Raw genomic sequence first — 23,280 nt, 5'->3', positions numbered from 1 at the left:
GTTATAGTTTCTTTATGCACATCATTGGCCTTTGTCGACGGGTGTTTTGATGAAATCATTACATTTCAATGAGTTGGCAACACATATCACTTGGATGTATTATTAGAATGAATGGTCTGTTTTTGTTGCAACATTAAGAAAACTTTTTTGGCTGCCATCTTGATAGGTAAAATGGTCTTTGGCTTTTGCAATGATATCCTTGTTTGAGGGTGTCTGGCTTTTTAAAACGATGTTTGAGTGTTTTACTGATGTCAGTACGTTTTTATTGATGTCAAAACACATTATGCAATGTGATTAATGCAACTTCTCAGGTTATCGTTTTCATAGCAAAAAAAACGTTCTTTTTCTGTTGTACTGATATCGACCCAATGTTGTTTGGATGTTTTCCTAAGGTCAACACATTTCTTGATTGCTTTATAGATATGAAAACAAGTCTGTTTTTCGTTTTCATAGCAAAAAAAGATGTTTTAGCTCCTGTGTTCTTTGGCCTTTGTAATGATGTGTATGATGCGGGTGTCTGCCTTTTTAAATGGTCAACACATGTCAGCTTGTATTGCTTGGATATTATGATGATGTCATCGCATGTTTCTTTGATTTTTCATTGATGCGAAAACATGTTCTGGTTTTGTTGAAATTATGTTAAAGCCACTTCTTTGATTGTCGTTTTGATGGAAAAATAGTAATATCAACATGTTGTTTGGAGGTTTTCTTGATGGGAACAAAAAATTTCTTGGATACCAAAAACAGATGTTATTATTGCATTAAGGTTAAGAAAATGTTTTTGCCCCTCCTTTGATAGCTAATTTACTAAATTGATGATTTGCGAACATACGCATAAGTTTTTTGTTTTTTGTAATGATTTCACTGGGACAATCTATTGATGTCAACATGTGTTTCTGAGGTGTTTTATTGATGTCAAAAGATTTGCTGTTTTAATGTCACCACATTTTGTTTGGACAATCTATTGATGTTTCTGAGATGTTTTACTGATGCATATGCAGAAAAATTCTTAGATTTCTGCTTATCTTTATGCTTAGCTGAGCAAGTGACTTAAGTGCCACACAGAAAAGGACTAAGCACGATGCTTAGCAAAACTTAAGCATAAGATTTAAGAAGTATGAAATGCAGTTTGGGTCAAAATATTTGTCGTCTGATAAGCAAATACTTAAGCGTAGGGCAGCTTTCAGAAACATGCTTAGCATTATTCTTAAAGTTAAGTAAAATTCTTTGGGGTTAAGCATACTTATGCATTCTAAGTTTTCTGCATACGGCCCCTACATTTTTGAAATGAGGTTTACATGATAGGAAAGACGGTGTTTTAGCTTCTGTACGCACATCTTTGGCCTGTTATCGGCTGTTTTAATGATCTCAACGTATGTTTTGATACAATATAATGATTTCAATGATGAGTTTCTTTGGCTGCTTTGTTTATGTCAGGTCTTTTAGTAGGTCAACATATTTTTTGGATGTTTTATTGTTAAAATGAATGGTCTGTTTTTGCTGCAATTTTAAGAAAACTTTTTTAGCAGCTATCATGATAGGTATAATGTTCTCTGGCTTTTGTAATGATATCCTTGTTTGAGGGTGTCTGGCTTTCCTAAATAATGTTTGAATGTTTTACTAATGTCAATACGTTTTTACTGATATCAAAACACGTTATGCGACTTCTTTGGCTACCGTTTTGTATTGATAGCGGGGATGGGTCTTTTGGTGTTTCAATGATGTCAACCCGATATAAACACGTCCGTTTTCCGTTTTCATAAAAAAAAAAAAAAAATGTTTAGCTCCTGTGTGCTTGTATTCTTTGGCCTTTGCATTGATGTGTATGATGAGGGTGTCTGACTTTTTTTTAATGATGACAACACTTGTTATATTGATGTCTTCACATGTTTCTTTGATTTTTTTCATTGATGTGAAAACATGTTCTTTTTTTGTTGCAATGAGGTTAAAGCAACTTTTTTGGCTGTCGTTTTGATGGGAAAATGGTGTTCTACCTTCATGGAAATCTTTGACTTTTGTAATGATGTCAATGGTGTGGGTCTTTCATTGTTTTGATAATGTTACTGCCGTAATAAGGTTAAGACAACCTCTTTGCAAAAACGGTTTTAGCGTCTGTACGCAGTTTGTTCTTCTTTTGTAATGGTTTCAATGTAGAGGGTCTTTGGATGTTTTATTGATGTTAACACGTTTCTTCGATATTTTATTGATGTCAAAACAAGTGTTCTGCTTTTGTTGCAATGATTTCAATGGGGTTAGCCTTTTGTTGTTTTAATGATAACATATTTTGTTTGGACAATCTATTGATGTCAACATGTGTTTATGAGATGTTTTATTGATGTCAAAAAATTTGCTTTGGTTGAAATGAGGTTAACATAATAGCAAAAAACAGTGTTTTAGTTTTTGTACGCAGATCTTTGGCTTTTGACTTCGGGTGTTTTAATTTCAATGATGAGTGACTTTGGGTGTTTTATTTATGTCAGGACATGTTTTTTGTAGGTTTATTAATGGCAACACATATTTCTTGGATGTATTATTGTTAGAATAAACATTCTGTTTTCGTTGCAATATTAAGAAAACTTTTTGGCTGCCATCTTGATAGGTAAAATTATAAATCATTACAAACATCATTACAAACGATGTTTGAATGTTTTACTGATGTCAATACGCTTTTTTCATGTCAAAACACTTATTTTGCAATGTGATTAATGTAACTTCTCTGGCTACCGTTTTCATAGCACAAAAAAAGGTGTTTTAGCGTATGTACGCACAAGTTCTTTTTCTGTCGTAATGATATCAGCGGGGAGGGGTCTTTTGGCGCTTCAATGTCAACCCAATTTTGTTTGGACGTTTTACTGAGGTCAACACCTGTTTTTTGGAATCTTTATTGATATCAAAAACACGTGTTTTTCGTCTTCATAGTAAAAAAAATGTTTTAGCTCCTGTGTGCATGTGTTCTTTGGCCTTTGTATTGATGTGTATCCTGAGGATGTCTAGCTTTTTTTAATGATGGATGATCTATTGATGTCTTCACAAGTTTCTTTTTTTTCATTGTCAAAACATGTTCTGGTTTTGTTGTTGGTTCAAGCAACTTCTTTGGCTGACGTTTTGATGGACGGAAATCTTTGACTTTTGTAATATTGTCTTTTTATATTATGATAATTGGAACATATGTTTTTTTAATGTTCCCTTCTGTCAAAGCACATGTTCTGTTTTTGCTGCAATGAGTTTAATACAACCTCTTTGGTAGCCATTTTCATTGCAAAAAAAAAAAAGGCTTTCTTTTTCTTTTGTAATGAAGTCAATGGGAGGGTGTTTTGCTCTTTAAGTGTCAAAACAAGTGCTCAGTTTTTGTCACAATGACGTTACCCTTTTCGGCTGCCATTTTGATAGCTAAAACTTTGTCTTAGTGTACTTACGCACATGTTTTTTGGCTTTTGTCAGGCTTCTCTAAATATGTTTGGATGCTTTACTGATATCGACACATTGTTCTGTATTGTTGAAATTAGGTTGTCAATTTGGCTTTTGTATTGATATCATCTCCCGATGTCAAACACGTCTTCCGTTTTTGTTGCAATTTGTTTGACAAAACTTCCTTGACTACCGTTCTTTATCTTTTGTAATGATTTCAATGATGTCTTTGTCTTTTTTCATTATGTCATTACATGATGTTTGGATGTTATATTGTTCTTTTGTGTTGTACTAAGTCTTTGGCTGTCGTTTTGATAATAAATAAGAGAAGGTTTAGCTTCTAAAACAAACATGTTGCTTCTGTGGGGGTCTTTGGTGCTTTTAATGATGTCAGCATGTTTGAAAGTTTTATTGATGGCAACACAAAATCTCTCGGAATCCAAAAACTAATGTTATTGAGGCAAAAGTTTTTGCCACTTCTTTTGATAACTAATTTGCTAAATTGATGATTTTAGCGTGCATAAGCATAAGTTCTTTGGCTTTTGTAATTGAAATCATTGCAAAAGCCAAAGAGCATGTGCAATGCAGACGCTAAAACACCCATTTTACTATCAAACGATAGTAAAGTGGGTGTTTTAGTGTCTGCATGCACATGTTCTTTGGCTTTTGCAAATCATTGCAAAATGGAGTCAGCCTTTTGCTGTTTTAATGATACCACATTTTGTATGGACAATCTTTCGATGTCAACATATGTTTCTGAGATATCTTACTGATGTCAAAACATCTACTGTGTTAAAATGAGGTTAACATGACAGCAAAAACGGTGTTAGCCTTTGTTTTGATGTAAGGTAATGATTTCAATAATGAATGTTTTTGGCCGTTTTGTTTATGTCAGAACATGTTTTTTGTAGGTTTATTCATGGCAACACATATTTCTTAGACGTATTATTGTTAAAATAGATGGTCTGTTTTTGTTGCAATGTTAAGAAAACTTTTTTGGCTATCTTGATAGGTAAAATGTTCTTTGGCGTTTGTACTGATATCCTTGTTTGAGGGTGTCTGGCTCTTTTAAATGATGTTTGAATGTTTTACTAATGTCAATATGTTTTTATTGATGTCAAAACAATTGTGATTAATGCAACTTCTCTGGCTACTATTTTCATAGCACAAAAAGGTGTTTGTAATATCAGCGGGGAGAGGTCTTTTGGTGTTTCAATGATTTTCACCCAATGTTGTTTGGATGTTTTACTGAGGTCAACAAAAACTTTAGCTCCCGTGTGCATGTGTTCTTCGGCCTTTTTTTAACGATGTTAACACATGTCAACTTGTATTGCTTGGATGTCTTCACATGTTTCTTTGATTTTTTGATGTCAGCACTTGTTTCTTCGATGTTTTATTGATGTCAAAACAAGTGTTCTTTTTATTTGCAATCACGGTAACTTTTTTGGCTGTCATTTTCAGAGCTAAAACTTTATCTTAGTGTACTTACGCACATGCATACCAATACACATTTTTTTGTATGTATTATTGTTTTGTTGAAATGGTTAAACAAAAACATTTTGGCTGTCAATTTGATGGCAAGAAAAGGATCTGTCCACGTCCTTTGGCTTTTGTAATGATGTCATCGGGAGGGTCTTTTTTAGATGTACTCTCAAAACACGTCTTCTGTTTTTGTTGCAATTAGTATGAGAAAACTTCTTTGGCAGCCGTTTTAATAGCATAAACGGTGTTACAGCATGTGTATGCACACGTTCTTTATTTTTTTGTAATGATGTCAACGTGTTTGGCTGTTTTGAGGATGTCATTACATGATGTTTGGATGTTATATTGTTCTTTTGTGTTGTACTAAGTTTTTGGCTGTCGTTTTGATACTAAATAAATGACGGTTTAGCTCCTATACTAAATTTCTTTTTGCTTCTGGTTCTTTTGATGTCAACATGTTTGGAAGTTTTATTGATGGCAACACAAAACTTCTTGGATTCCAAAAACAAATGTTATTGTTGCATTGAGGTTAACAAAACGTTTTGCCCCTTCTTTTGATAGCTAATTTGCTGAATTAATGATTTATCGTGCATACGCATATGTTCTTTGGTTACCAATTTCATAGCAAAAAGAGTGTTCATGTTCTTTAGCTTTTGTAATGATTGTCAACGTGTAGGGTCTTTTTGGCTGCTTTATTGATTTTTTTATGTACGCACATGTTCTTTGGTTTTTACATTTTGTTTTATTGAAGTCAATATATGTTTCTTTGATGTTCTATTGATGTTCTAATGTCAGTGTTTTGTTGACGTCAGAACATGTTTGTGTGTTTAATTGATGGCAACACATATTTCTACAAGTTTTTTTTGCAATAAGGATGATTTGGGTCATGTACGCATATTTTCTTTGCCTTGTGAAGTTAATAATGAGGACCTTTGGCTGTTTAGTTGAAGTCAACATATATTGTTTCCATGTTTCGTTTCTTGGATGTTCTGTTTTTGTTGCAATGTTACAACTTTTTTTGGATATATTTTTGGCTTTTGTTAAGAGTGTCTGGCTTTCTTGATTATGTTTGCATATTTTACTGATGTGTATATATGTTTCTTGGATGCATTACGTACACTTTTGTAATGATGTTCATGTTGAATGTGTCTGGCTTTTTTAATGATGTTTACTGATGTCAAAACACGTTCTGTTTTGTTGAAATGAGATTAAAAACTTTTTTGGTCGCCCATGTCATTGAAAAAAAATGTTTCATCATCTGTATCCACATGCTTTTTAGCTTTAATTGTTTTAACTGTCAAAACATGTTGTTTGGATGTTTTTATTGATGTCTAAAACATCTTTGGCTGTTTTGTTGGTCAACACATGTTGTTTAGGATGTTTTATTGATGGCAACTCATTTTTCTTGGATGTTTTATTAGATATTTCTTAGATTGTTGAATATCAAAACAAGTGATCTATTTTTGTTGTAATGATGTTAACACAGCAAAAAGGCTGTCAGCGTGCACATGATCTATGGCTTCGGTAATGATGTCGTCTTTGGCTATTTTAATGATGTCAACATATGTTGTTTAGATGTCCACATATATTTCCTAAAAATTTTATTGATATCAAAACACGTCGTTTTGATGGCTTTTTTGATGACGTCAACTCAATTTGTTTGTTTTATTAAACTCGGTTTCTTTAATGTTTTATGTTCTTTGGGGTGTCGTTTTTTTAAAGCAAAAAGGTTGTTTTAGTGTAATCACATATTCTTTATTTTCTGATTCTTTCGCTATTTTGATGATTCATGATTTTTTGGATGTTTTACTGATTTCAAACCACGCTTTCGTTGTCGTTTTGATACCAAAAAGGTATGTTTTAGCACATTTTCTATGGCTTGTGTAATGAGGTCAGTGATGAGGATCTTTGGCTCTTCTGTTAAAGTCAAGACACATTGGATGTTCATGGCAGCAAATGTTTCTTGGATGTTCTTTTGATGTTAAAGCAAATGTTCTGTTTTTGTTGCTATGAGGTTAATACAACTTCTTTGGCTGCCGTTTTGAAAGAAAAAAGTGTTTGTAATTATGTCAACGGAGAGGGCGTTGACGTCAAAGCAAAAAGAGGATTTTTAGCTCCTGTGTGCAAATGTTCTCTGACTATCATAATGATGTCAATGGTGATGGTGTCTGGCAATCTTAATGATGTGAACACAACACGTCATGCTTGAATCGTATATTAATGTTAAAACAAATGATATTTCGTTGCAATACGGTTAACACAACGTTATTTTTAACGTATATGTTGGTGTCTATTTTTAATGATATTTGGATGTTTTGTTCATGTCGAAACAAGTTTTTTGGATGTATTATTGACGTCAAAACATGATTTGTCTGTTAGAATGTTAATTCAACTTCTTCGGCTGCCAATTTTATAGCATAGAGGGTGTTTTAGCCTATGTACGCACATGTTCTTCCGTTTTCGTAATGATTTAAATAGGGAGGATCTTTGGTGTTTTAATGATGTCAACACATGTTTGGATATTCTTAGATGTTTCACTGATGTCAAAATACATCTCTTTTTGTTGCAATGAGGTTAACAAATTTTCTTTGGCAGTCGTTTTGATAGCAAACCGGTAATTTACCTCCTGTAAGCACATCTATTGCTACGATTTTGATTGGGAGGGTCTTTGGCTGTTTTAATGGTATCAACACGCTAGAATTTTCTGATGTCAAGAGGTTTTTAGCTTTTGTTGTAATACGGTTAAAACTATTTTCGCTCCTATTAGCACATTTTCTTTGGGTTTTATAATGTCAGCGTTTTGTTGATGTCAAAACATGTTTGTGTGTTTTATTGATGGCAACACATATTTCTTTGATGCATTATTGAAGAAATATTCTGCTTTTGTTCCAACGAGGTTAACAAAACTTTTTCTTGGTTGCACATGTTCTTATCTTTTGTAATGATGTCTCTGTTGCGGGTGTCGCTTTTTTAATGATGTTTGGATATTGTGGTGATGTCAACAAACGTTCTGTTTTGTTGCACTGTTCTATGAAGGTTCGTATTCATATACCTCCGCGTTGTACAGTTAAGTTCGGTAAAATGCTATCTGCTGGCTGTGTGAGCCAGATGGGAAATGACCCGTTCCTCGCCAACGTGAGACGATGGGTAGTCGAGTACATAGTATTCGAATAGTAATTTCCCTATTAGGGGCGATCATAGCCTAGCCGTACCACTCCCTCCTGTTGCACAGGGGTCCGGGTTTCATCCTGGCTGTTGGAGGTTTGTATGATATATATATATATATATATATATATATATATATATATATATATATATATATATATATATATATATATATATATATATATATATAGGGTTGAGGGTCAAGTCAATTGGGAGGTGAGTTTGAATGGAGAAAAACTGGAGGAAGTGAAGTGTTTTAGATATCTGGGAGTGGATCTGGCAGCGGATGGAACCATGGAAGCGGAAGTGGATCATAGGGTGGGGGAGGGGGCGAAAATTCTGGGGGCCTTGAAGAATGTGTGGAAGTCGAGAACATTATCTCGGAAAGCAAAAATGGGTATGTTTGAAGGAATAGTGGTTCCAACAATGTTGTATGGTTGCGAGGCGTGGGCTATGGATAGAGTTGTGCGCAGGAGGATGGATGTGCTGGAAATGAGATGTTTGAGGACAATGTGTGGTGTGAGGAGGTTTGATCGAGTGAGTAACTTAAGGGTAAGAGAGATGTGTGGAAATAAAAAGAGCGTGGTTGAGAGAGCAGAAGAGGGTGTTTTGAAGTGGTTTGGGCACATGGAGAGGATGAGTGAGGAAAGATTGACCAAGAGGATATATGTGTCGGAGGTGGAGGGAGCAAGAAGAAGAGGGAGACCAAATTGGAGGTGGAAAGATGGAGTGAAAAAGATTTTGTGTGATCGGGGCCTGAACATGCAGGAGGGTGAAAGGAGGGCAAGGAATAGAGTGAATTGGAGCGATGTGGTATACCGGGGTTGACGTGCTGTCAGTGGATTGAATCAAGGCATGTGAAGCGTCTGGGGTAAACCATGGAAAGCTGTGTAGGTATGTATATTTGCGTGTGTGGACGTGTGTATATACATGTGTATGGGGGGGGTTGGGCCATTTCTTTCGTCTGTTTCCTTGCGCTACCTCGCAAACGCGGGAGACTGCGACAAAGTATAAAAAAAAAATATATATATATATATATATATATATATATATATATATATATATATATATATATATATATATATATATATATATATATATATATATATATATCATACTTTTGCCATTTCCCGCGTTAGCAAGGTAGCGTTAAGAACAGAGGACTGATATATATCCCTGGGGATAGGGAAGAAATAATACCTACGCATTCCCCGTGTGTCGTAAAGGGCGACTAAACGGAACGGATGTGGGAGGCTAGAAACCCTTCCCTCCCTGTATTTAACTTTTTAAAAGGGAAAACAGAAGAAGGAATCATGCGAGGAGTGCTCATCTTCCTTGATGTGTCGTGTCTAAATGTGTGTGGATGTAACCAAGATGAAAAAAGAGGAGAGATAGGTAGTATGTTTGAGGTAAGGAACCTTGAGATTTTGGCTCTGAGTGAAACGAAGCTCAAGTGTAAAGGTGAAGAGTGGTTTGGGAATGTCTTGGGAGTAAAATCAGGGGTTAGTGAGAGGACAAGAGCATGGGAAGGAGTAGCACTACTCCTGAAGCAAGAGTTGTGGGAGTGAAAGAAAGTAACTCCAGATTGATATGGGTAAAACTGATTGGATGGAGAAAGATGGGTGATTAATGGTCTGCGCTCCAAACTTGGTAAAGATTAGCTATCTTAATGCCCGAAGCCTTTTAGCCGTTGACCAGTATAGTCTTTCTGAGACTGAGGAATGCAACTAGACACTTACGTCGAGCAATAATAAAAAGCGGGGTATGTCTGTGTGCTGCCAAATGGATGCGTTGCAAATGTTTGTGTGTTTACATGCTGAATGAGCTAAATATGTGTGGGTATTACCTGCTGGATGAGCTCGATATGTTCGAGTGTTACTTACTGGTGAGCTTGATATGTTTGCGTGATGCCTGCTGGATGCTGTTTCTGTCACTGCAACCTGATGGATGAGCTTTATACATTTGTAGTGTTTGGTAGATACACTGAATACATTTATCGTTGCTTGCTGGGTTGCTGTACTGCTGATTGGTTCAACTTAGATATTGGATTATTATGGGTACTGAGTGCTAAATGCGTCGGATATGTTTGTTTGGTTCTTTCGGATGCTGTGGAAATCTTAATGTTCTTAATTTCTTTTTGTGTCCCGTTTTGCCCCATAACTATTTCTTTACGATCATGAATGCTTTTGGCACACGTAACAGACTTTGGTAATCACTCGATTTGGGAAAATGAATTTCCCCACTGTTTTTCCTCCCACTTTGATTCCCATCCAAGACACGGTAGTGTGTGGACGTAAAGCTCTTCAAGTACATTCCTTAGTCTCATAGGTGAACTTACCGGTTGTAAGTTATGCTGTAACATCTTGGGAAGACGTCACATGTTGAATATTGTTGAACAATTACATAGCAAGCACTTCAAAAAAAGCAGACTCACACTGTTTATCTTTAATGTCGGCTAGTCTGTGGGGCGCCACAGCACAAGACTTGTTGTGAGACTAAGATGAGTCATCAAAGGACATTTCATAAAGACATTTGATATAGTTAGATAATGAAAAGGGTGAAGAGAGGTAGAACGTTGGATCTTACGTCCTTGGGTGGGAGGAATCGTCAGTGTCGGTTGTATCAGTAATAACCTCATACATACATTACAGTCACAAGGGGCAGCCAGTTATAACAACACATGAACAGGAAGGCCAGAGTGTACAGTAAAGGGAGCTGGAGCTGGATGAAAAAAATATGTACATATACATTCTTTGTGAAACTAAACAGCGACTGGAAGTAAGCGCAGGTAATATTGCTGCGGGCAGCGAGGGGGACTATGACTAACGACATCACCCATAGCAACCAGGTGATCTAGCCCTGGATGCGAATGAATCGGGTCGCTGGGGATCTGTCAACCACCAAGTGGTTACAGATGTCAGAGTTACGGACATCTGAGAGCCAGGGGCAGGTGTGGGGTTTGTTCTATGCAAACCGCGACGGGACATAACACGAAAAAGGCGACCACGGGGGAGGCGAGGCAGGTCCTCTGTTTAGATGATTATCATACACGGAACCGGAGGTGTCCACTGAAATCCTGAATAAAGCTTCACAGCCTTGCACTCAAAATTTACAAGACTTCCCTCTTTTTCCATCAAAGAATAAGGAAGAAGAACAAAATCCAGAATCCGTATTTCAGAGTAATGAAGCTTCGACTTACGATATTTAAGGGAAACTATTACAGAGGTGCATCGAGAAACAACGAATTCTTGCTAGACGGACCTCAGAGAATATACATTCAGAAGAGAGATTGATACTACGGGAGATATTGGCTGACGGTTTAATGGAAAACACAATCAAACAGTTGGGAGACTAACTTCCAGGAGGAGAGTGACACTGATTCACTTCCTTTGGTTTAACAGGAGACGGTACAATTCACCACGAGCCCACCTTCCTTAAGGAAAGCGCACTGCCTCAAACGCCTTGTAACATTGACAGATTATTTAATGATGTAATGTAGGAATGGATGAGATGATAGAGGTGAGAGAGTTACAAGATCATAATCATCACCTGGATCACTCGAGTGGACTGAGGAACGACGACAGAGTGAAGAATGTCACTGGTGCGACAAGAGTTGAAGGACCCGACACAAGACATGCAGTGGAACTTTAAATGACATGTTGAACGAATCGGAATTAACATGTTTACGGGGCTGACAGATTAAGTGTAGTTGTTGACTTCTGATGAATTCTTTGTTTTATTTGTACCATAGAAATGTATTCTCAATTGATTTGTGATTGCTTGACCTTTTCATCATATTCCAGTAATTGAATAATCTATGCATGTTTTACGACAAATCTTATTTTGCTTGCTTTTATTGACATTTTTGGAACATGCTGCACTTGTACAAACATCTTTTCTTCGAAAATATCTGATTGTTAGTAACTGCATTTGTATAAATTCTCGTAAATATTTTTTTTTTTTTTTTTGTTTTGCTTTGTCACTGTCTCCCGCGTTTGCGAGGTAGCGCAAGGAAACAGACGAAAGAAATGGCCCAACCCACCCCCATACACATGTATATACATACGTCCACACACGCAAAATATACATACCTACACAGCTTTCCATGGTTTACCCCAGACGCTTCACATGCCCCGATTCAATCCACTGACAGCACGTCAACCCCGGTATACCACATCGCTCCAATTCACTCTATTCCTTGCCCTCCTTTCACCCTTCTGCATGTTCAGGCCCGATCACACAAAATCTTTTTCACTCAATCTTTCCACCTCCAATTTGGTCTCCCTCTTCTCCTCGTTCCCTCCACCTCCGACACATATATCCTCTTGGTCAATCTTTCCTCACTCATTCTCTCCATGTGCCCAAACCATTTCAAAACACCCTCTTCTGCTCTCTCAACCACGCTCTTTTTATTTCCACACATCTCTCTTACCCTTACGTTACTCACTCGATCAAACCACCTCACACCACACATTGTCCTCAAACATCTCATTTCCAGCACATCCATCCTCCTGCGCACAACTCTATCCATAGCCCACGCCTCGCAACCATACAACATTGTTGGAACCACTATTCCTTCAAACATACTCATTTTTGCTTTCCGAGATAATGTTCTCGACTTCCACACATTCTTCAAGGCTCCCAGAATTTTCGCCCCCTCCCCCACCCTATGATCCACTTCCGCTTCCATGGTTCCATCCGCTGCCAGATCCACTCCCAGATATCTAAAACACTTCACTTCCTCCAGTTTTCTCCATTCAAACTCACCTCCCAATTGACTTGACCCTCAACCCTACTGTACCTAATAACCTTGCTCTTATTCACATTTACTCTTAACTTTCTTCTTTCACACACTTTACCAAACTCAGTCACCAGCTTCTGCAGTTTCTCACATGAATCAGCCACCAGCGCTGTATCATCAGCGAACAACAACTGACTCACTTCCCAAGCTCTCTCATCCCCAACAGACTTTATACTTGCCCCTCTTTCCAAAACTCTTGCATTCACCTCCCTAACAACCCCATCCATAAACAAATTAAACAACCATGGAGACATCACACACCCCTGCCGCAAACCTACATTCACTGAGAACCAATCACTTTCCTCTCTTCCTACACGTACACATGCCTTACATCCTCGATAAAAACTTTTCACTGCTTCTAACAACTTGCCTCCCACACCATATATTCTTAATACCTTCCACAGAGCATCTCTATCAACTCTATCATATGCCCTCTCCAGATCCATGAATGCTACATACAAATCCATTTGCTTTTCTAAGTATTTCTCACATACATTCTTCAAAGCAAACACCTGATCCACACATCCTCTACCACTTCTGAAACCACACTGCTCTTCCCCAATCTGATGCTCTGTACATGCTTTCACCCTCTCAATCAATACCCTCCCATAGAATTTACCAGGAATACTCAACAAACTTATACCTCTGTAATTTGAGCACTCACTCTTATCCCCTTTGCCTTTGTACAATGGCACTATGCACGCATTCCGCCAATCCTCAGGCACCTCACCGTGAGTCATACATACATTAAATAACCTTACCAACCAGTCAACAATACAGTCACCCCCTTTTTTAATAAATTCCACTGCAATACCATCTAAACCTGCTGCCTTGCCGGCTTTCATCTTCCGCAAAGCTTTTACTACCTCTTCTCTGTTTACCAAATCATTTTCCCTAACCCTCTCACTTTGCACACCACCTCGACCAAAACACCCTATATCTGCCACTCTATCATCAAACACATTCAACAAACCTTCAAAATACTCACTCCATCTCCTTCTCACATCACCACTACTTGTTATCACCTCCCCATTTGCGCCCTTCAGTGAAGTTCCCATTTGCTCCCTTGTCTTACGCACTTTATTTACCTCCTTCCAGAACATCTTTTTATTCTCCCTAAAATTTAATGATACTCTCTCACCCCAACTCTCATTTGCCCTTTTTTTCACCTCTTGCACCTTTCTCTTGACCTCCTGTCTCTTTCTTTTATACGTCTCCCACTCAACTGCATTTTTTCCCTGCAAAAATCGTCCAAATGCCTCTCTCTTCTCTTTCACTAATACTCTTACTTCTTCATCCCACCACTCACTACCTTTTCTAATCAACCCACCTCCCACTCTTCTCATGCCACAAGCATCTTTTGCGCAATCCATCACTGATTCCCTAAATACATCCCATTCCTCCCCCACTCCCCTTACTTCCATTGTTCTCACCTTTTTCCATTCTGTACTCAGTCTCTCCTGGTACTTCCTCACACAAGTCTCCTTCCCAAGCTTACTTAATCTCACCACCCTCTTCACCCCAACATTCACTCTTTTTTTCTGAAAACCCATACCCATAAATATATTATGTTTTTATTTTTACAGCACTGTGAATTGCATATTTTCCTTAATTTTCCTATCTTAAGTTCTTAAACTGATTTTAGTCTACTTGTTTTCATGAATGGTCTTGACTCTTATTTTAACTATGAATGGTTTTGATCTTCATGAAAATGTCTGGTTCAGGTTGGCAGGCCAGTCGCGTTGCTGCAACGGTGGTGAACGCTGCGTCTTGTAGCGTGTGAGTGCTTACCCTTGCTTTGTATACAAGTTGCGTGCAACTTTTATACATAAGGTTGGTTGTGCAGGATTGAACTCTCACTGACCGGGTGTCCGCAGGAGAACTCAGCCTGGCCTTTGTGCGACCGGCCTCACCCTTAAAACCTTACTGCTTGACCAAGTGCCTCATCTTTTTTGGGGGGTAAGGTAGTTCTTTTTCCCCACTATCTGGGGTGGCTTGCCACCCCAGTTTGGGACTAGGTCCCTGTTAGGATGGATAACGGGAAACCATCCACTGCCCCCGTAGGGGGTATTGGTGGTGAACGACCCAACATCAAAGTTAGGAACGCCGAGTTTGTTAACATACATGCGACTGGTTCAACGACCCTGGCCTCCCTCAATCCCTTCTTAATCAGGAAGGTCATTGATGGCTGGGCAGGGCCCGTTGACATGGTCAGGAAACTGGCAAGTCGGTGAATCAGGTAGCCGATTTGTTGACCCAATTCCATACTCACAAGGTCGTGGTCACAATTCCAGTGTCCATGATCTCGTGCAGGGTAATTATCTACTCTCCGGAACTCATGGATATGTCGGAGGACGAAATTGTGAAAGAATTGGCAGACGTTGATGTCGTGGCTGCCCGGGTCATCACCAAATTTGTAAATGGTGGACGACGTAGGACACCCTTGATAAATTTGACATTTGGAAAATCAAAGCTCCCGGATGAGATCTTCGTTGGTTACTTACTTACATCCCGAACCCTTTGCGTTGCTTCAAATGCTAACAATAAAGTCAGCCAGAAAAATCTTGTTCGCTTTCTGCTAAATGTGGGAAGTGTGCTACTGAGGGTCACACCGCTGACAGCTTTACAAATGACAGGATGTTGTGTGTCAATTGCAAAGGCAGCCATCCGAGCTCGGACCGGTTCAAGTTCGAGAAGGAAGTCTGTGAGGTGAAGACACGTAACAACATTTCGTATGGCGATGATAGGAAGAGGGTTAAGGAGTCTTGTGAGACTCCCAAACCCAATAATCCTATGCTTCAGCATTGAAACACAAGCCTGTTATGTGTACAGTTGCGTCACAGACTCCTTCCGTCACAAAGACCATCGCCACCGAAAAACCCACACCTCGAAAAGAACCCAAGATCAAACCTCTTCTTATGCCCAAGCCACATCCTCTGTCCAAGCCACGTCTACTGTCCGACCCAAACACAAGAGGACAAGACTTACTTGACAAAATGTAAAAAACGATAATGCGTCACACGTCATACTTCCGGTGGTTCCGTCGAGGGAATCTGTAGTTCACAGGACCTCGTCGACGGAGTCAGTCAACTCGATGGAGACCAGTTTCTCCACTTCCAGGGGCCGATCACTCTCCCCTGGGGACTCGCCCAAGTCCCGAAAAAAACGGGCTGAGAAAGTTGCTCGGTTAAATAGCCCTTAAACCAACACATTCAATATCATCCAATGGAATTGTAGAGGCCTTAGGAATAAGCAAGCACAACTACAACTGTTGCTTGCAATGTATAGGCCATCCGTCATCTGTCTACAAGAGACCAATCTAAACAGCACAGTCGAAGACTGTTCTCTTCTAGATAGCTACCATTCGTATAGAAGAGATGAGCATCATGGGTTAGCTATCTACGTCCACCTAAGCTTATCCCATACAGGAGTGACTTTAAATTCTACTTTAGAAGCCTTCGCATATAGAGTAAAATTCAATAACACTTACCTGGCCATTTGTTCGCTAGACTGCCCAGGCGCCAATGCACTTAACGATGATGAGCTAATTTCAGTTACTAATCAGTTACCCCAGAGGAAACTAATTTCAGGAGATTTTAATGCTCATCAGTGGGGAAGTACTGGGACAGACGGTAGAGGGAGACAAATGGTTAACTTTATACTCAACTCAAACCTCACCCTTTTGAATGATGGTAGTGGAACTCGGGTAGACGACTGGACTGCCAATATCTCAGCAATTGATTTATCCTTGTATCACCAGACATACTGAGTAATATCACTTGGGGTGCTCATGACGACTTCCTGTGGAGTGACTATTTCCCGATCTGTCTTTCCTATACATGCGACACCACCACGAATCCGTCTCCACTAAAATTCAATTATAGAACAGCAGACTGAGTATCATTTGGAAGTCAAGCCATCCTAGATATATCTGGTGATGACACTGATACAAAAGTCCTCAACATAACTATTACTATACTGAGGGCTGTTGAGAATTCTATACATAAGGTTTCTACAATTTCCAGTAAGCATAGAATTCCTTGGTGGAGACCAGATTGCCAAAATGCACTGCGGGAACACAATAGGACAGGATTTGCGACAAACAGCCTCAAATAACAACTTTATAGCCTACAAACATGCGAGGGCTCAGGCAAGAACAATACGACAAGCAAAAAGAGACTCCTGGCCTGGCTATGTCTCAACTATAAACAAGGAAACATCCATCAGTCAGGTCTGGTCCAAAATCAAAATAATCAATAAAAAACACAAACTACCTCTACCTTCACAAATCACCACCGAAGAAGGCTACATAGACGACTAAGTTGACATAGCCAACGCTCTCGCCAGATTTTCAGAAATCAGTAGCCCTGCCAATTACAACCATCGTTTTCTCCAACACAAACGCCAGGCCTAGCTAAATGAAATTGACTTTGCCTCAGAAGATGCCGAAGAATATCTTACGGGCCAAGATTTGGACGTCTCGAACGTTTCCAAACTCATGGAATTTTAATTCATTTAGTAAAAAACATTATCTAATTGCAACATTTAGAAAAAGCCTTCGACAAGACATGGCGAAACGGAAATTCAAGCATGCTTAGAGCATTTGCTATAAAAATTGCTGCACTCAACGTCACTTCGGACACATTTGTTTAAGAGAATGGGTGCCGCAAGGCAGCGTTCTTAGCCCAACACTTTTTTGTATAATGATTAATGATATTTTGACTCCAGCTTTCGTCCCGCGAAATCTTGAATACTCAATTCATGCTGATGATTGTGCACTATGGCATTCCTCGCTACAATGGGGATTTAAGTTTTCACCCAACAAAAGTATTGCGGTTGTTTTTTCCCGGAAAAATATTATCCCGAATTTGCAGTTAACGTTAGATAACAACCCGATCCCTTTTCACAATAATGTTAGATTCCTTGGACTGTATTTTGATAAAAGATTGAACTGGAAAAGTCATATTGACTACTTAGTAGTAAATTATAATAAAAGGTTAAATATCCTCTTACATCTCTCGGGTTCCTTCTGGGGAGCTGACAGAAAATCTTTATTAATGGTATATAAGTCCTTGGTTAGATCTAAATTGGATTATGGCTCTCAGGTGTATATTTCGGCAGGCGAGTATACCCTGAGGAGGCTGGATGTGTTACAGAATAAATGTTTGCAGATGTATCTTGGAGCCCAAACATGCACAAGACATTTTAGCCTGGAAAAGTGGTATTCTGATTGCCAGAAGAAACAATACTCCCGCCTGTCGCCTCATAAAGGAATGTTCATAGCTTGTCAACAGAGGCGGCGTCAGGCCCCTGGCCGTCAGAATACACTTGCTCAGTGAGAACTCGAGACTCAAAGTGAATGAAGTGGACTCGCTGGCAGGTTAAAAGAACAAAAATTATGACAAGTTGGCTCCCAGCCAATAAGGCTGACTTGCCGGAGTGCGAGGTACACCAGCGTTTTCGTTAGATCATCGTCAAACATGTCATATTGTCACTACACAGACGGCTCCAAGATGAACGAATGCATGGGTGCAAGTGTATGGTCGTTGGAGTGTGTCCAAAGGTACCGTTTGCCAGACCATACATATATTTTTTTGGAGGGATGTGTTTGCTATTGATCGAGCCATAGATTACATAATCAATTCAAATCATGACAAAGCAATTATCCTTCCTGATTCACTGTCGGTCCTTAAGGCAATTAATTCTGGCCACAAAGAGTCAAATGAACTTCAGGGCAATATTATCAATAAACTTAATACATGTAATATAAATATCATCTTGATTTGGGTGCCTGGTCATTGCAATATATACGGCAATGAGCTGGGGTCCTGCCTTTCCTTGAGAAAGAATTCAATATTTCTTCTGTGGCAAAGCCAGTGGACCAACCTGACTATACCAAGAAAATACAAACCACAAGTAGAGGACTGTACGACCTCGTGCAGAAAGAATAGAAGAGAGGAAGTCGTCCTGGCCCATCTGCGTCTCAACTGTAACTATGGTACCCGCCTACAACCATATATAAACCGAAACTTTCCAACAAGATGCGAAACTTGCCAATCCAAATTGATAATAGAACATCTCACAAAGTGTACGAAATATCGTGAAAACAGAAAGAGGCTGATAGATTATTTGAAAAAAAAAAAAAACACCATCTACAGTCCACTTGGTGATGATAACAACATAATCAACAAATTGTTTATCTTTCTCAAGGAAACGGAAATAATCAAGTTGATATAAGGTAGTTCGTTGGTTCGACTCTGTGCCGAAGCTGGCTTCGGGGTATGGGCAAAGCAATTTGTTCATTATGCTGCTAGCCAGGATCGGCATAGAATTGCTTCCGTTGTGGTGTCGGGCTGACGAAGCCATTATGTTATATATTTTATATATATGTTCCATGTTTTAGTAAGGACTATCTCTAATCCATCCTATCTTTTTCGCATTCCTTTGGCAGCTGCACAAGTGGATGTTGTGCCGTCTGGGTGGTGTTCGGTGACACGTCGACACAATAATCACTTACCAACTTTTCTTCCATTTTTTTTAGGACTAGGTAGTACTTATAGGTGTTGATGTAATTATTATGTAGGGACTTTACACAGTCAAAAATCAAACAGGCTTGCAGGCCTAATGACCTAACTTAGGTCGCTGGCCGTTGAACCCAATAACAACATTAGCAGGCCTCTGAGATGTGTTGGTGAGGAGTTAGGCGGCTACTTGGACACGCTCATATCTAATATTAACAACACCTTTCCCTTATATGTGGTAGAGATTTTGATGTTATCTACGCAGGTATCTGCCTGGCTGAGGTGTGGTACAGAGTGCACATGTAGTCATAGATTGTTGTGATGATATGGGAAATTCCCGGCAGTGAAGGTATTGTGGAATTTTGACAGGAATCAGTGTTGGCGACCCAATGTCGTCTAAGGGACGCTGGCCGTGAGTGGAAGTACAGAACCAAGAATTCTACAGCAGGTTCTGGCTTGCTACGTTGTGTCACGGACGGCCGCACTGAGACCAAGGGATCCCTAGAGAGGAGATGTCGCAGGCGAGATCAATTCCGTTCTGTAGAGTGGCATAGAATATCCCAAGCTGTAGCTAGACTGCTCGGATGTTGGTGCATTGGTGTTAAACAAGAGGACCACATGGTTACAAGGAAGGGTCGGTATGACTAAGTACTCAGGCTGGTTTCCAAAGGTGGGGCAGATTAATGTTGTGGAGTTACTGTTGGAGTAGGACGGAGTGTGACAAAGTGGTGCTGGTGTTGTTAATGTGCAGAGAAGGATATGGACAGAGGCAATTAAAGTGAAAGTGTATGAGCTATTAAACTGACTGTGTAGTAATGCTTGGCCACACTGATCTGTGTTGTGATTTGGATTAGGAAAGATACCAGGCATTTTCTTTATAGTGAACACCCTGCATGTGAACAATTTGTGAACTTTTGTAAGTCTTGTATTTACTGTTGTGAATAAGGGCTCATTTAGTTTTGAAAGGAAACTGGCCTTTATTTATTGTTTTCTATGTAGCCGAGATTATTCTAGTAATGTTTCTTTTCTAAATATCTAGGTAGATTTTTGTTGTGTATTTCAATTACCCGTACAGTAATTCATATGTATTATTTTGTTTTCTCTATGAGGTAAGGTAAGCCCTGTGTACTCTGCTATTGGTGTTATTTTTGTGGTAGGGCAGTTTCGCCTCATTACATTATTTTCGTGTGTATCTTTTTTTACTTGTAAATATTCCAGTAATCGCTGAAATTTCTGTTCTGCTTAAGAGTCTACACTACCATGGCTTTTGTTATTGTCACTAATATTCCCACAGCTTCTGGAAACGAACAGCTCAAGGATTGGTGATTGCGATGCCACTTTCTTTCTTCGAACATATAAGTTGTGAAATATTCTTCCTTCTCAAGTGTCTAAAAACACTTGCGTAGCCCTGATAACCTCCTCACATCATTCACACATTTCTTACACCTGAAATGGCTTTGATTGGGACATGGTATTTGCCCGAGTTGGTCGGATATTTAAAAAAAAAAATGAATGCTATGGCGTTTAGAGTGTAGTCTGGGTAAATTATGTACTAATCATGTAATCATGTACAAAGAATGTTTGTATGTTAGCCGGATATGTGTGCGCTGCATGCTGGACACACTGAATATGTTTAAGTCCTTCCTGCTTTATGCGCTGCATGTGTTTACGTGCTGCTGGGGTTGTTCGCTGGTTTGACAACAGCAACTGTAGACTTTGTTGTGTTTCTGTAGACGTTGTCTCGCTTGTATTATTGAATGCAAGCCAGGTGCAATTTACAACTGTTGACACTTTTTGTAATGATTCATCCGCTAAGCTGTAGCAAATATCTAACTGTTAGAATATCTAACATAGCTCCGCATCAGTACTACCTTTGAGGAATAGCTTTAGTACTTATTTGTGTGTTTTAGTAGCTTTATATATTTCGTGATAATTACAGAAATTCCTGCGGAAGACCGATCTGTCTTCTATTTCGCAATTAATTATATAAGAATAGGGAGATGATATTACATCAGGGAAACTTTGGGGTTAATGTTATGGTAATATATGTTGAAAATTAGCTGAAGTTAAGGATTGTCATGATGTTCAGTATTCTAAAAAATTTACCAGTCGCACTCATGAATATTTACTGCCAACTGTCAGCAAAAAGACGACACAACGAGTGGCCGTGTGATCGGTATACTGTATATTTCTACCATTATATCGGATTTTAGGTAAGGTTCATACAGTTTCCATAGTTATAAGTGTAATACATACTTTTAACATGAATTAACTCGACGTTTTCTTAAATCTACATGAATCATGTCACCTTTTTGATATCATTACAATGTGCCAATAGTTCATTTGAGCTCTGCACAAAAACCAGCTTTGTAAAATGGCCTCTTATGTTTTAAGATGCTTTACCTATTTTATCATCTTAGAAATACATGCAGAGCAGGATGTGGATATTGATGATTTACTAGACAATATGAATGACATATTGTATTAATTAAAGGATGTAATACAGTTGTAGAAAACTAAAGAACCTGTCATTTAATCTGAGCAGTCAGGATTTGAGGTAATTTTCAGTAATCTGGTCAAAATATACCCGTCTTGTGCATGAAAATGCATTGTTAATGTTATGCAGGATATAAATAAACAGACAGCCCCATAATCCTTATTAAGAGACAAAAAATATTGATAGTAATGAAAGTTTCCATTAGGTAAGTAGACTTATGTAGGTTCTGTTGATATTTTACAAGCTTAGTACCTACTTCACCATCAATTACTCCTTTATTTTCTGTATTATATAAAGTTATCACTTCATATCATTTATTGAGATATGATGCTTTAAACCCTGCTTCACAAGAACCATATTTCTATACTCTTAATAAACTTTATAAAGCACCTAAACCTTAGATACTCTAGCCATTTCCCAAAGGTGGTTTCATTGCATAGCAAAGCTCAGCTTTTACCTAAAATATTATGCAGCTATTATTACTCCACAACTGTAATTGTATTCTGTTAACACTACATGAGTGATTCAGGAATTGTAGAACAGAATTGGGTAATAGCAGAACAGAATCGGGTAATATTTGAAACTAATAGTAATGAGAAGTTGTTTTATGCAATTGGTATATATGTTATTGAATGGTAATAAACAAGTAGAATATCATAAAGAATGTTTGGTTAATTAAAGAAAAAGTTGTTGCTTGTAGTATACTCTTATATACAATTTATGAAATATTCACCTGACGTTTCTATCTGTTAAGATTAATCATAATTTTCATTATTTTAGTCTTAATCATGATTGAGTACAGCCAATATGGCACCAGATGTCAATGAACAGACTGCTTAATGTGTAGCCATGCAGTTCACACCAGCAGCAAATTTGATGGTGTCAAAGATGGGTATGTTTGATAATGCAGTGCTGTGCAGATGTGAGAAATGAAGTGCTTGAGGACAAAATGTAATGTGAAGAGGGTTAGTTGAGTAAGAATACCAGGGTAAAAGAGAGTGAGGTAGTAAAAAGAGCATGATTGAGAAAGCTGAAGAGGATGTGCTGAAATGATTTGGATTTGTGAAAAGAATGAGTCAGGATAGACTAAGAGGGTATACACAGCAGAAGTGGAGGGGAAAAGGAGGAGGGGTAACTTAAAGATTCACAAGAGAAATAGATCAGTGGACTCCTTACACAGTGTGAAAGTGACTTAAAAAGACACTGATTTTTTAATGAAGTTAAGTAGTCTTGTTTTAGTATACACAACAATAATGGATAAAGCTATGATGATCAGGGTAAATTTAGTTTTAATGTAGTAAACATTTGAACAAGTCAGATAACCTTTAGAAATATCACATAATGGTGAAAATAGAGTAAACTTTAGGTGCCAGGAGAACTTAGGTGAGGTTTTATTTTTTTTATTT

At 38.4% G+C, this 23,280-nt stretch overlaps 1 protein-coding gene across 1 annotated transcript in view; it reads left to right on the top strand.

Moving 5' to 3' along the window:
- Positions 1-19,199: 19,199 nt before the first annotated feature.
- The window catches only part of LOC139751788 (uncharacterized), a 126,046-nt gene continuing 121,965 nt past the window's right edge, over positions 19,200-23,280 (top strand). Inside the window, exon 1 of the mRNA XM_071667326.1 lies at positions 19,200-21,590. The gene's annotated coding sequence lies outside the window, so the exon portion shown is untranslated. The remainder of the gene's footprint in view (positions 21,591-23,280) is intronic.

The sequence above is a fragment of the Panulirus ornatus genome, chromosome 12, assembly GCF_036320965.1.
Source record: "Panulirus ornatus isolate Po-2019 chromosome 12, ASM3632096v1, whole genome shotgun sequence".
NCBI lineage: Eukaryota > Metazoa > Arthropoda > Malacostraca > Decapoda > Palinuridae > Panulirus > Panulirus ornatus.
The sequence above is the reverse complement of the archived record's forward strand: the minus strand, read 5'-3'. Positions and strand labels throughout refer to the sequence as shown.